This window comes from Saccoglossus kowalevskii, chromosome 16 (assembly GCF_978046115.1).
Source record: "Saccoglossus kowalevskii chromosome 16, keSacKowa6.1, whole genome shotgun sequence".
NCBI lineage: Eukaryota > Metazoa > Hemichordata > Enteropneusta > Harrimaniidae > Saccoglossus > Saccoglossus kowalevskii.
The window spans coordinates 5,582,647-5,596,316 of NC_140656.1; positions in this window are offsets into that span (position 1 = coordinate 5,582,647).

The following is a 13,670-nucleotide window of genomic DNA, read 5'->3' on the forward strand; positions in this document are numbered from 1 at the left end:
ACATGCATCTTGAGATTAATGTGTACGTTCATTCATTTCATGATTCAATTCAAGATAGTGGCCATTTTATGGGACCTTGATGCGCATCATTTTGTTTTTCAGATCTGATTCAAAATGACTCACTGGTGACTATTTTGTTTTAATGAATGCTTTTGGGAGCCACATCTCAGACATGCCTTGACCAATCATAATCAAAATGTATACATTTCATATATTATATCAGACATATGCACACAGTTCATCAAAATCAAGCATTTCTGTCATTCCGGAACTGGATCTCGGTAATTGCACTGCTAAATTTAAAACAAGCAATGCAATTTTTTGATCATAACTAATTATGTCATTTATAAAATTATTACCGGTAATAAGTGTTAAATTGGTCTGGCCCAAAATACCTGCGTAATTAATGGAATGTCTGGGTGAAGTAGATACAAAATTAAAATTTTTCAACCTGAACAAACTGCCAAGTTTACTTTTAATTATGATTCCAAGTGCACAAACAAATATTTGTAAGAATTGCACTGAAAAACACTATGGTCAAGTTTTTAAAAGTGCAATGAAATAGTTCAAGCCACACAGTGAATTATGTTTTGACCCCCGTGCTTCCGTGCGTGCGTGCGTGCGTGCGTCTGTCCGTGCGTGCGTCTGTCCCTGTATCTTGGAAATGCCTGGACCAATCACATCAAACTTCACACATACATCATACATGATATTATACATATGCACATCAATTTGCTTCACGATTTGATTCAAGATGGCTGAATGGCGGGCATTTTTGTTCTAAAAATCATCAAAATCAAGCATTTCTCGGCTGTTTACAGATGGATTTTGTTCAAACTTGGTATATACGTTGGATATTATAGGACCTTTATGCACATGATTTTGTTTCCAGATAAGATTCAAAATGGCTGACTTCAAATATTCATTATACATCGTGTCATAGACATACAGATATATTGGTTTGACGATCCTATTAATAATGGCTGAATGGTGGCCATTTTTGTGCTATAAAATCATCAAATATCAAGCATTTATGGATGGATTTTGTTCAAACTTGGTACATACATTAGATATTACGGGTTCCGTTTATTTTTTAGATCGGATTCAGACATGCTTTGACCGACTATGTTCAAATGACTGATTTTGTTTTAATTAATGCTGTTCCAGAGCAATATCTCTCAATACTCGTTTGAAAATCAAATACAAATGTCAATCATTTAAATGTTAAACAATCATCATAATCATATTCCTGACATGGTTATATTCCAGCTAGATTACTATAAACAAAACTTTATATCTTAAATTCGATAACTAACGGGACTGTGCCATGCATGGCTTGTTTTCTATGTTTCATGAATTATGATATTTTGTTATATTTTACTGTAGGGTTTAAGGAACTACATATTCCATGTATAATAATGTTAAATATTAGCTTTTCCAAATAACAATAAAAACACATTAATAGTTAAGAGAGTCATTCAGATATGCATACATATAATTACATGGACGAAAGGATAAACAAACCTAAATTGTGCCTAAATTGGTACATACTCATTTAGAGACTCGTATATGTATGGCCACTCATGTAATGAGATCTGCTGTTAAAGAGAGCGACCATTACTTCGTGAAAACTAAAGTTAAAGTGAGTACCAAAAAGATACCAACACCAGAACTCAGTTTGACACCGAAAAACTCAAGCAAGGAAATTTTAGATCCAGACTTACCAGGGCAGTAAGGAACAAACTTGAAATGCTAGAGGATGAAATGAGGGATGGGTAAGGTTACAAGATGGATATAGAGTGCCAAATGATAGATAAGTGCTGCATTGTAGCAGCGAATTAGGTACTTGGGGAGAAGAACAACAAGAAAAATCCATGGATTTCTGAACAGTCATGAACACTGAACAGAAAAACAACTTGCATAAGAAGATCATTGGTACAAGATCTGAAAAAAAGATTGAAGGATCAATACAATATGTAAACAGATTAGAACTGACTAAATGTACTGACTGGGCTAACAACATAGCATCAATAGCAGAAGCAGCAGCTAATTCTTGAGAATACTTTACAGCTTTACATAAGTAATGTGTAACAAACCACCAAAATGAAGTGTACCAGTGGAGAACCAGAATAGATCAAAACTTGATAAATGGAAATGAAGAAATGCTACAAAGATGATGCAAATTATGAGCATATGGATATCCAATGAAATTGATATCAGAAAACCAAGCAGAGTTGAAATAAGAAATGAAATTAAACAATTAAAGGATGTGTAGGCATCTAAAGTTGATTCAATTACAGCAAAACTTAAAGCTGTTAAAGTTCAACAGTTTATTGATAAGTGAGTGATGCAAAGGTAACGTCACTGTCGTTTTGATCTGTAGACAATCAATGAAAGTCTTTTTGAAAGACTTTTCTGTATTCTAGGTGACGAACAACTACACAACCTAACACAGTTGTCGATTAGATATACATTGTATTTGTTTTCTGAGTCAATATATACGCCACTTTAAGATGTCATAGAATCGCTCCATTGTTAGAGGGCGCAATTTACAATGACGGTTTATTCACCAACAAAAAGCCATGTGTCTCTATAGTCTTGTCATTTGAATTTCTTCGATAAACTAGTTCATGTAGGTTTAATTATGAAACAATGTCGTATTCGCATGCACACAATTGAACGTTTTAGACCTTGATATCTATAAACGTGATAACTGATAAAAATGATTGGTTGCAAGTTAAAGTGTTTGTGGTCTATGTGCTGCATATGACCAGATTTTGATAAATAGAAATAAAATTGAGTCAAGTAAATATTGATGCCAATGTTAAAATGATTATCAAATTACACCAAGGTAGATATTATAATGATCATGGCAGAATGAACATGGTTAAAATGTGTTTTCTTCGTATTTTTAATATCACTTGCATATCTGATATTCAGAATACTTCCATGCTACCAAATAACCTGAATCATTAGAGTATACTGGTACCTTTGTAAATAAATGGCATCGTCCAATTAACTGAGAGGGTGTGTGTCTATGTAAAAAAGATGGCTAAGTAAAATTAGATCACAAAAATACCTTTAGTTAGGGTATAAATATTGTAACAGACATATGGTGCTACTGTGTCGCCCGCTACGACGTAATATTGTAAATGACAATCGGAATTATTCCAGTTTGTTAATGTGTACGTGCGACTAAACAGTTTTTATAGGCGCCCTCATATAGCAGATTTGTTGTATAACTTAAACATTGTTGTATAAGCAAATATGTACACACCTGGAATACCTTTTATGAGACTTGCAGACACACACGAAAAGCGGTTGTTGTGATCGAATATAATTTTACATTGCCATCCTGTCCGGTAAGCGCCACCACACGATTGATTAACTACCCATTGACCCAACGTGTCATGTCTTACAAATATCAGAGAGATTGCTGCACATTCTGCAGCGTAAAAAGAGTACATTCTGCCTGCTTGCCAGGAAAATTTTTTTTTTGTTTCAGAGAATGTTTTGTCGATCCAAATAAACTTTCAAAATATTATCCGACAGGAAAGCAATATTTAAAAAATGTTAAAGGGTATATTTTGTTGTTTAATTATTAAATAATCATAATATCAGAAAAAATTAAAACTGCGTCGTCGTATAATTTGTCAAACCATAATCTTCGGTTATGAGCCCTCACACACCAGATTGTGTAGCACACACATTATACACTATATTATATATCTATTAAAAGCTCTGTACACACACTGGCGTCAATTACTTGCCCCTGCATGGGATGTTCTCGACCTTGCATTGACTAATTTCACACTTCACATAAATAATTGCACAGTCAAAGTCTATCAAGGAGGTCTCTTTGGGTCAAAAATTTAAGTGATGTTTTATAGTTTTCGGAAATTGTTGGATCATTTTTATTAAAACTTATGTGTTTATAAATACAATTTTACAATTAAAGTCTAATAAAGTTTTTTTGGGTCAAAACATGTAAATTTGCTCCAAAATAAGAGTGAAAAGATCGTTTGCCTTTCGCGGTCACAGTTTCACATTTAAAGTATATTAAATGCGCCACTTTGTGTCAAAATATGTCATTTCCCAACATCATAGAAAATGACATTTTTGTCTCAAAGTCCATACTTGAGATACAAAGACCCAAAAGCAAAATTGACGTGCATCTGTATCTTAGTGTTACACCTCTGTTGTGATCATCGGCCCAACAGCATATTTAGCCTTTTGGGCCAAAATGCACTGTTGTTTTCTTAGTTTACGCTGGGGCATTGCCATAGACTATATACAAACTTTTAACAAACAAATATATTTTACTTTTCTTTTTTATCGAGATATACACCCTCACCACCTATCCCATCCAATTCCATCCATCTCATCTCATTTCATTCAATCCAACCCAATCCCATTCCATCGCACCCCATCCCATCCCATTTCATGCATGGCATCGCATCCCATTGCATCGCATTTCATTTCATTCCATGCTATCACATCCCAACATATCCTATTCTATCCTATCCCCTTTTATCGAATCCAATCTCATTCCACCCCATTCCATCGCATCCCATCCTATCATATTCAATCCAATCTCATCCCCCCAAATTATATTACATCTCACCTCATTCAATAAAACCTAATTCAATCCCATCCCATGCATCCAATCCCATCTCATACCAACCCCATCCCATGCATGGTATCGCATGGCATTGCATCTCATCGCATTTTATCCTATTCTATCCTAACCCATTGTATCGAATGCAATCCCATTCCACCCCATCCCATCTTATCATATCCAATCCAATCCAATCTCATCCCATCAAATTCTATTACATCTCATCTCACCCAGTCCAATCCAATTCAATCCCATCCCATGCATCCAATCCCATCTCATACCAACCCCATCCCATCCCATGCATCCAATCCCATCTCATACCAACCCCATCCCATCCCATGCATGATATCGCATGGCATTGCATGGCATTGCATCCCATCGCATTTAATGTCATCCCATTCCATCCCATCATATCCTATTCTATCATATCCCACTGTATCGAATGCAATCCCATTCCACCCATCCTATCTTATCCAATCCCATCATATCCTATCCCACCCCTTCCCATCCCATTCAATCTCATCCCATCCCATCCCACCCCATCTCATACTACCCTATCATTGATTGTGTGAATGCCTGACAAGTAGCTGCGATGCATCAGACAAGGACATTATCTCTAAATAAAATCGTATTTACACTGCAATGCACGTGCGGTGAAATTGACCGGAATGTACAGGGGCCTCCTACTGTGCTATCATCCACTGAGTTCAACTATGCGTCTGAAGCGAGTTTACAATCTGCTTATTTACTTTTTGATACCATTATATCTTGTGACACTGGAATTTGTCAAACTAATGCCTCTAATGAGACATTTGCATTTACCCTGTAGTAATTTATAACGGTAGACGTCACATATGCGAGTAATAATCAATCTGATTAGACCAGACCTACATATACTATGACAAGGTATGCTGATAGAAAAGAGTCTTAATGATTACTTGGATTCAATTAAAACTTAATAAAGTAACACGCCTAAATACTAAGATCATAGGATTTTTCACTTCATATGCAGTTGGAAGAGAGCAATGCTATTGGAACGCAAGGTTAGCTTAATCTGTAGGTCAGTGCCTGCGTATCTTTAATCAGAATCAACATGTCAACTGACGGTGTGGTCAGCATTCCTGCGATAATACTTGTATGTACAAATAAAAGAAAGCATACTGTAGGTCGTGGTATACTCTGCCAATGTACTTATTAGTTACATACAAACTAATAAAATAAAGTAAACGGAGAACATCGGACCCATGCCTGGTGCTTCTAGTCTGGTCGGGGTTATGGTGTTCGGAGACGACGCTCTTCCATTTGAATGGTAATATAATACTTTGTACTGAAAATGCGCAGAATCGTCGCTTGTCATTGAAAAGTTCAACTCTGTTCAGTTTTAAAGATTATAATCACTCTATCAGTCTACGTGGGGGGGGGGGGGTCTTAATGCTAGTGTGTATGTATCGTAGTTCCTAGATATTTTCTATTTAAATATTAATATCCCCATCACATTATCATATAGTGGTTATATTATCTATTGACACCCTCTTCATCTATATTTTCATACATATTTTGTAATATAAATTTATTTCTTGTCAAATAGTTAATTTATATTATTTTAATGGGCCGGAGGCCATTATACAATTAATAAATTATATATATACCATTATTTATTATTTAATAATTCGTTATTTTATAACCTTGTTATAGTCGAAATAAATGCCGATAGATGGCAGTGGTCATATAACTCGAAGATAAACTGTTGTGCGTCTAAAAATAGCGTTTAATAATAATACCATGAGATTACAGTGACAGACAGAAAGCTGTACCTTCATGTGATGTATAGGTACTGCGATGTCCCACATATTCAAAACGAAGCGATTTCGGATCGGAAAATGTTGAACTATTAACATTACCCGGTAATAGGTGAGTTTCCGTTCACTTCGAGATCTCGCGGATTGCGTGAAACAGGCGCGGACCAAACGTCCGCCGCAAGTAAATTGATTGTAAATCGCTTTTTCACAACTCAATGTTGAAATGAAATTCCGATGTTTGAAGAGGAGAATGTTGCGTTGAGATATCCTTACTTCATTAAAATTGATCATCATCAATAGTGTATAGCATATGATTAAGCGCGGGAAAAATACAGTGCCCAAACATCGGGTATGATTCGTAAAACTCAAATAGTATTTTAATCACACCCGATGTTTGGGCACTGCTACGACATTTGTTTGTCCTGTTATTTTCCCTCGATTTCACGCATAACGCGGGATCTCGCAGCGAACAGAAATGGACTACCAGTTTCAGAATGGTCACTTATTCTGATTTATAAACAATTATATTTATAAAACGTTTATAACGTCCCCATGTATCTGTCGCTCACTGTAATTGCCTTATTTGAAATATCTGTTGAGATCTAGGTTACCGGTACCCAAATATGCGTCAGTAAACACCCCCCCCCCCTACGAGCAGCGTGTACACATAGTCATATGGTATATATACAAACAGTAAGGCGAGACATTAATCTCATTACCAACGCACAGTTCAATTAATGTGCTGGCTTTTATTTTCTCTTATTTTACTCATTAAATTTGACAATATGATGTATTGTTTTATCCACAAATCTAAACGCTAAAAAAACACAGTAAATATTTCTCTTTCTACAGCAGTGTGCATTTCAATGACCCATGGTACTTGGATAAGTAAACACACTGTCACAGTTGTTACAATAAATACAGGAAAGTACACGAGTTAGATTCGATGTCACAGTGCAGAGTACAGTCTATATATTGACATACACAGATAAGTTGTGATGAGTTTCTTTTTAATATTTAACACACATATTTTTGTTTCAATTTACAGGCATAAATACTTAGTAAAAAAAAGAAAAGGAAAAAATGACAGGTATAAGAAAAACAAAACACAAAGCAACAACTATCTCTTGTCCAATATTTCTGCTGTGATTTCATACGTAGATTAGAATACAGATACAACATAAACATATTATATGACTCATATTTCAAATTTTAGAAAATCGTGAACAAATATGAAGGCTGTGGACAAGTTCAACATCTTACAAATAGTAATCATGATGTGTAATGGTAAAGTTAACCCACCCACACATGTATACATATAGATACATCCAAACCCGTACTGATGACCACCTTCTATGGCAGAAAGCATAAGAAACAGTACAGAATTTGTATAACGTATACCATAGGGGAGTTGGATATGTGACGTAATACATAGGGGTTTTGGATATGTGACGTAATACATAAGGGTTTTGGATATGTGACGTAATACATAAGGATTTTGGATATGTGACGTAATACATAGGGGTTTTGGATATGTGACGTAATACATAGGGGTTTTGGATATGTGACGTAATACATTTAATTGCATTGCTTGAGGATACGACTAGATAAGTTGTATCTGTGTGAACTGGTATGCCAACACTCGATTAGCAAAAACAAACAGTCGTTGTTACGATGACATTGACATGCCAGAATTATCTGAATTGCTTTAGGGTTTGAACACAAGATTAGAACTGGTATGCGAGTAAACATCCTCACACGTAATTGTAGCCCACAGATGCGACAGAATTGACGCCAAGTTGGAGAAAGCTGTGCCAATACCTTAGATGGTCAGACACACAATTAATAATGTGAATGACTTTGATAAACATAGTTTATAGAAGTTGTGATTGGTCTAAAGTACATAGAAGCACGGGTAACAACATTCTGATTGGTGGGTTCATATTTGGAAATGTAATCAAATACCTGGCATACCAAGCGTATCTGTGATTTGTATCATTTGAGCTCGGTCGACTCTAGTATACGAGTATTAGCAAAAACAACAGTTGTTGTTACGATGATATTGACATGCCAGAATTATCTGAATTGCTTTAGAGTTTGATCTCTGAACACAACGCTAGTGTTTACGACAATATATACAGGTGTGATGTTTACAATCTACACATGAAAAGAAATGTGATGTTTACAATCTGCACACGAAAACAAATGGTAAGTTTACAATCTGCACACGAAAACAAATGTGATGTTTACAATCTGCATACGAAAACAAATGTGACGTTTACAATCTGCACACGAAAACAAATGTGATGTTTACAATCTGCACACGAAAACAAATGTGATGTTCACAATCTGCACACGAAAACAAATGTGATGTTTACAATCTGCACACAAAAACAAATGGGAAGTTTACAATCTGCACACGAAAACAAATGTGATGTTTACAATCTGCACACGAAAACAAATGTGATGTTTACAATCTGCATACGAAAACAAATGTGATGTTCACAATCTGCACATGAAAACAGTTGTGACATTTACAATTTCCATATGAAAACAATTGTGACATTTACAATCTCCATATTAATACAATTATGACATTTACAATCTCCATATGAACAAAACTGTGACATTTACAATCTTCATAGGAAAACAAGTGTGATATTTACAATGTCCATACGGAGACAAGTGTTACATTTACAATCTTCATATGAACAAAATTGTGACATTTACAATCGCCATATGAATACAACTGAGACATTTACAATCTTCATATGAAAAAAATTATGATATTTACAATCTCCATAGGGAAAACAAGTGTGATATTTACAATCTCCATACGGAGACAAGTGTTACATTTACAATCTTCATATGAACAAAATTGTGATATTTACAATCTCCATAGGAAAACAAGTGTGATACTTACAATGTCCATACGGAGACAAGTGTTACATTTACAATCTTCATATGAACAAAATTGTGACATTTACAATCGCCATATGAATACAACTGAGACATTTACAATCTTCATATGAACAAAATTGTAATATTTACAATCTCCATAGGGAAAATAAGTGTGATATTTACAATCTCCATACGGAGACAAGTGTTACATTTACAATCTTCATATGAACAAAATTGTGATATTTACAATCTTCATATAAATACAACTGAGACATTTAAAATCTTCATATGAACAAAATTGTGATATTTACAATCTCCATAGGGAAAACAAGTGTGATATTTACAATCTCCATACGGAGACAAGTGTGTTGTTTACAATCTGCACACGAAAACAAATGTGATGTTTACAATCTGCATACGAAAATAAATGTGATGTTCACAATCTGCACATGAAAACAGTTGTGACATTTACAATCTCCATATGAAAACAATTGTGACATTTACAATCTCCATATTAATACAATTATGACATTTACAATCTCCATATGAACAAAATTGTGACATTTACAATCTTCATAAGGAAAACAAGTGTGATATTTACAATCTCCATACGGAGACAAGTGTGACATTTACAATCTTCATATGAACAAAATTGTGACATTTACAATCTCCGGACAATAACGAGTGACATTTACAATCTGCATACAGAGACAAGTGTGACATTTACAATCTTCATATAAATAAAACTGTAACATTTGCAATTTCCACACAAAAAAATGTGTGAAATTTAGAATCTCCATAAGAATACAAGTGTGATATTGTGATATTTATACTTTCTATTCAATGCATATTTGTCGACCACAGATACAGTATCAATAAAAGTGACTGGAATGAACATGGAAGCTAAATCCAATTTCACTTTCAGACACATTTATTCTTAGCTGCCATCAATGATCCTAATTGTAGTGATTATATTTCATTGATATATTGAAATAAATTTCGGATTAATATGCCTCATGATCTATGTTTTCTTTTGTGATCTGCTTGACGATTGTTTTGTGTTTTTGAACTTGAGAATTTACGTTGACAATTTCGTATTTATGTATTGTCTAGTTTTTTCTCCTTTTTCAGATTTTGCGCACGACGATTTTGAAAAAAAAACTACTTACCGTACAACAAGGTTCTTGCTTTTATGTACGAAAGCCTGGCAACCATCTTGATTTTTTTTTAATTTGGCGACTTTTAACTAAGACTGCTTCCACCACAATTGCTCGACTAGTTCGAAAACATTTGTTAATTATATTGTTCTTAAATGATGTTAAAATAAAAATAAATTAAAATAACATGTTTGCCTATATTAAAGTTATCTGTAAAAGTTTTCAATTGCACGTGCTTCTCCATATGAATTTGCAGGAGCAAGGATTTTACACATATCAACACAATTTCTGACCAATAACTTCAAAAATATGAACTGAAATGATTAAACAATTTTTGAAGGGGAGTTAACAGTTCATGAAAAATACCCCTCTCTGAGAAATGCTATAATTATTGCTTTACCAAAAATGAATTGTATCATTTTGTATGGACAAATGTGCGAATGTAAATTGTCTTCTTCACGTGACATTGTAGCCTAGCAACCCGTCGCAAGGGGATAAAGGAAGAGATGAAACTTACAATTGCTTCGTATATTGCATTATAACATTATACCATTGTTAGGAGTGTTAGTTACTGCTTGCAGCCAAGTTTCTTATCATATCATACTATTGCCCATAGTTGGGCACTGCGTTACGTCATGGATATACATTATCAAATTATCAGTGTCACTCTATTATAATCCACCGGCCCCGATGCATAACACTTTGACCTTCCATGCGGTAACGAAAATTATGCGGAGTTTGCGACGTAAACAATTAAAACACATTGATACAACATTAAAACATTCGATTAGGACTCACGCAATGGGTCACCTGCGTGTTTAGACAAAGAGCAATATTGTTGTTATGGGAACATAAACGGGACAAAGCGAAACCAAAAAAATGTCGAAGAGACCCACAAAACACCCGACGGATCTGAACGAAGCCAAACCAGGTCTGAACATCGCAAAAATACATACATAATGTAAATTATGTAATCCAGTGCAGTACAGCTTACTATTAGAAAAAATTTTTAAGTTATCCGCAAGTTTCCATCCACCAGTCATACATTTATATGTTCACAATTCATAATCACTACTTCGTGTGGTTTACAAAATACAAAATTTACGGTTTGTGTTTAATTTAAAACTAAAAATATCAATTGGAAACCGTTTGACAACTCACAACAGCTGTTATTCTGACGTCACAAAAAATCTGTTCAGTTAAATACTAATTTGAATATTAAATATCATATTTACCACTTATCTCTGAAATTATGGCAATAGACGAGAGTTGGGGCAATGTAGGAGACTATGCTGTACAAGCGCGTGCAGACTAGAGTATTTCAATGAATAGGGAAACATAACGTCACGAATTGCCAAAGCTTATTTATACTGACGTCATAGTGACTATAGTTGGAGATAAGTTCTTTTCTATTTCACATTGATGACAAATATATAGCACCCTTGATTTTGGAATGAATGGAAGTCATTATACACCATAATTTGTAGTAAAATACTTATAAGAATATTTCTTGCTAAATAGAATTATTTAATTAATTATTTATTGGAATACAATCTATTATTCGACGCGTGGCACCAGCTGACGCACTGGTCGATTAGACGCCTACCGATGGTATACCAATAATGAATTCCCCACAGTGCCACATTGGATTTTAACCACTTTTATCGGAAGAGCGGCTCGATTTACAACTGGTGCAGTATACTTGTTTGGCGATGCAGTACAGTTGCTCAGTGGTGTAGTATAGCTGTTTGGCGGTGTAGTATAGTTGTTCAGAAGTGTAGAATAGTTGTTTGGCGGTGTAGTATAGTTGTTCAGGAGTGCAGTATACTTCTTTGGCGGTGCAGTATAGTTGTTCAAAAGTGCAGTATAGTTGGATTTTAACCATTTTTATCTGAAGAGCGGCTCGATTTACAACTGGTGCAGTATACTTGTTTGGCGATGCAGTACGGTTGCTCAGTGGTGTAGTATAGCTGTTTGGCGGTGTAGTATAGTTGTTCAGAAGTGTAGTATAGTTGTTTAGCGGTGCAGTATAGTTGTTCGGAGGTGCAGTATGGTTGTCCAGAAGTGTAGTATAGTTGTTCGGCGGTGCAGTATAGTTGTTCAGAAGTGTGGTATAGTTGTTTAGCAGTGCAGTATAGTTGTTCGGCGGTGTAGTATGGATGTCCAGAAGTGTAGTATAGTTATTTAGCGGTGCAGTATAGTTGTTCGGCGCTGTAGTATGGTTGTCTAGCGATGTAGTTGGTCGACAACTCTGAAGCTGCACTTGAAAGTAGTCTCGATTCCAATGTTTCGAATGTGCCCATGCAACCCTGTCAACGTCACCTGGCACAATAATATTACAAATTTAAAATAAATATTCGCTCTCTTACGTCATACATAAACCTCACAAACAACGTGAAGAATTGGTACTTGCCTACATTCTGTCCCATATTTTACAACCGATAACCCTAATGGCAGCGTCCTCCTTAACTACGTGCACATTTAATGCTAATTAGGAAATAGAAGACCGTGTTTCTCATTAGTGTGTGATAACAGGGCAAGGATGGGATGTGCACAATAATGAACGAGACGCATTCGAGCGCATTATTTGAACGAATGTCCCGTCCGATCCTTGTTATTTAAACAATAATAAATCTCCCACGTCGTCTTATTGGATGAGGAGAATGGTCCATAGCAAAATGATGTGTAAAATAATTTGCGAAACCGAAAACATTGTCGCGTCTAGACCCTTCTTCTCAACCAATATGACGATGAGGGGGCGGGGGTCATTAATGTTGTTATAAATCATCACCATCAGAATCACATTTTTGTGGAAATGAATTTACTTGCAAATAGAGGCTTAAATTATCGTGTGGCAATATCAATCTGTGACGTCATAAAAACCTCAAATTTTGATAGTGGTGATTTTAATACGCAATAATGAGCACTGTTGAGTCCTATATTTAAATTATAATACATAGAAATGTTGCAAATTGCGTGCAGTGGTACCTTGAGAATGAATAAATCGACAATGTGGTAAGCGTAGAACGTTCATCAGTAAACGGCTGGTAATGAGACGAAAGCCCAGATAACATGGCTGCACCTATCGACCAATCAGAACGCGGCGTTTCATTAATGGCTCGCTCACGGTATTGTAGGCGCTGATAACTCATACACCTACAATTTAGTATGGAGATACACTAAAATAGCGTGCAT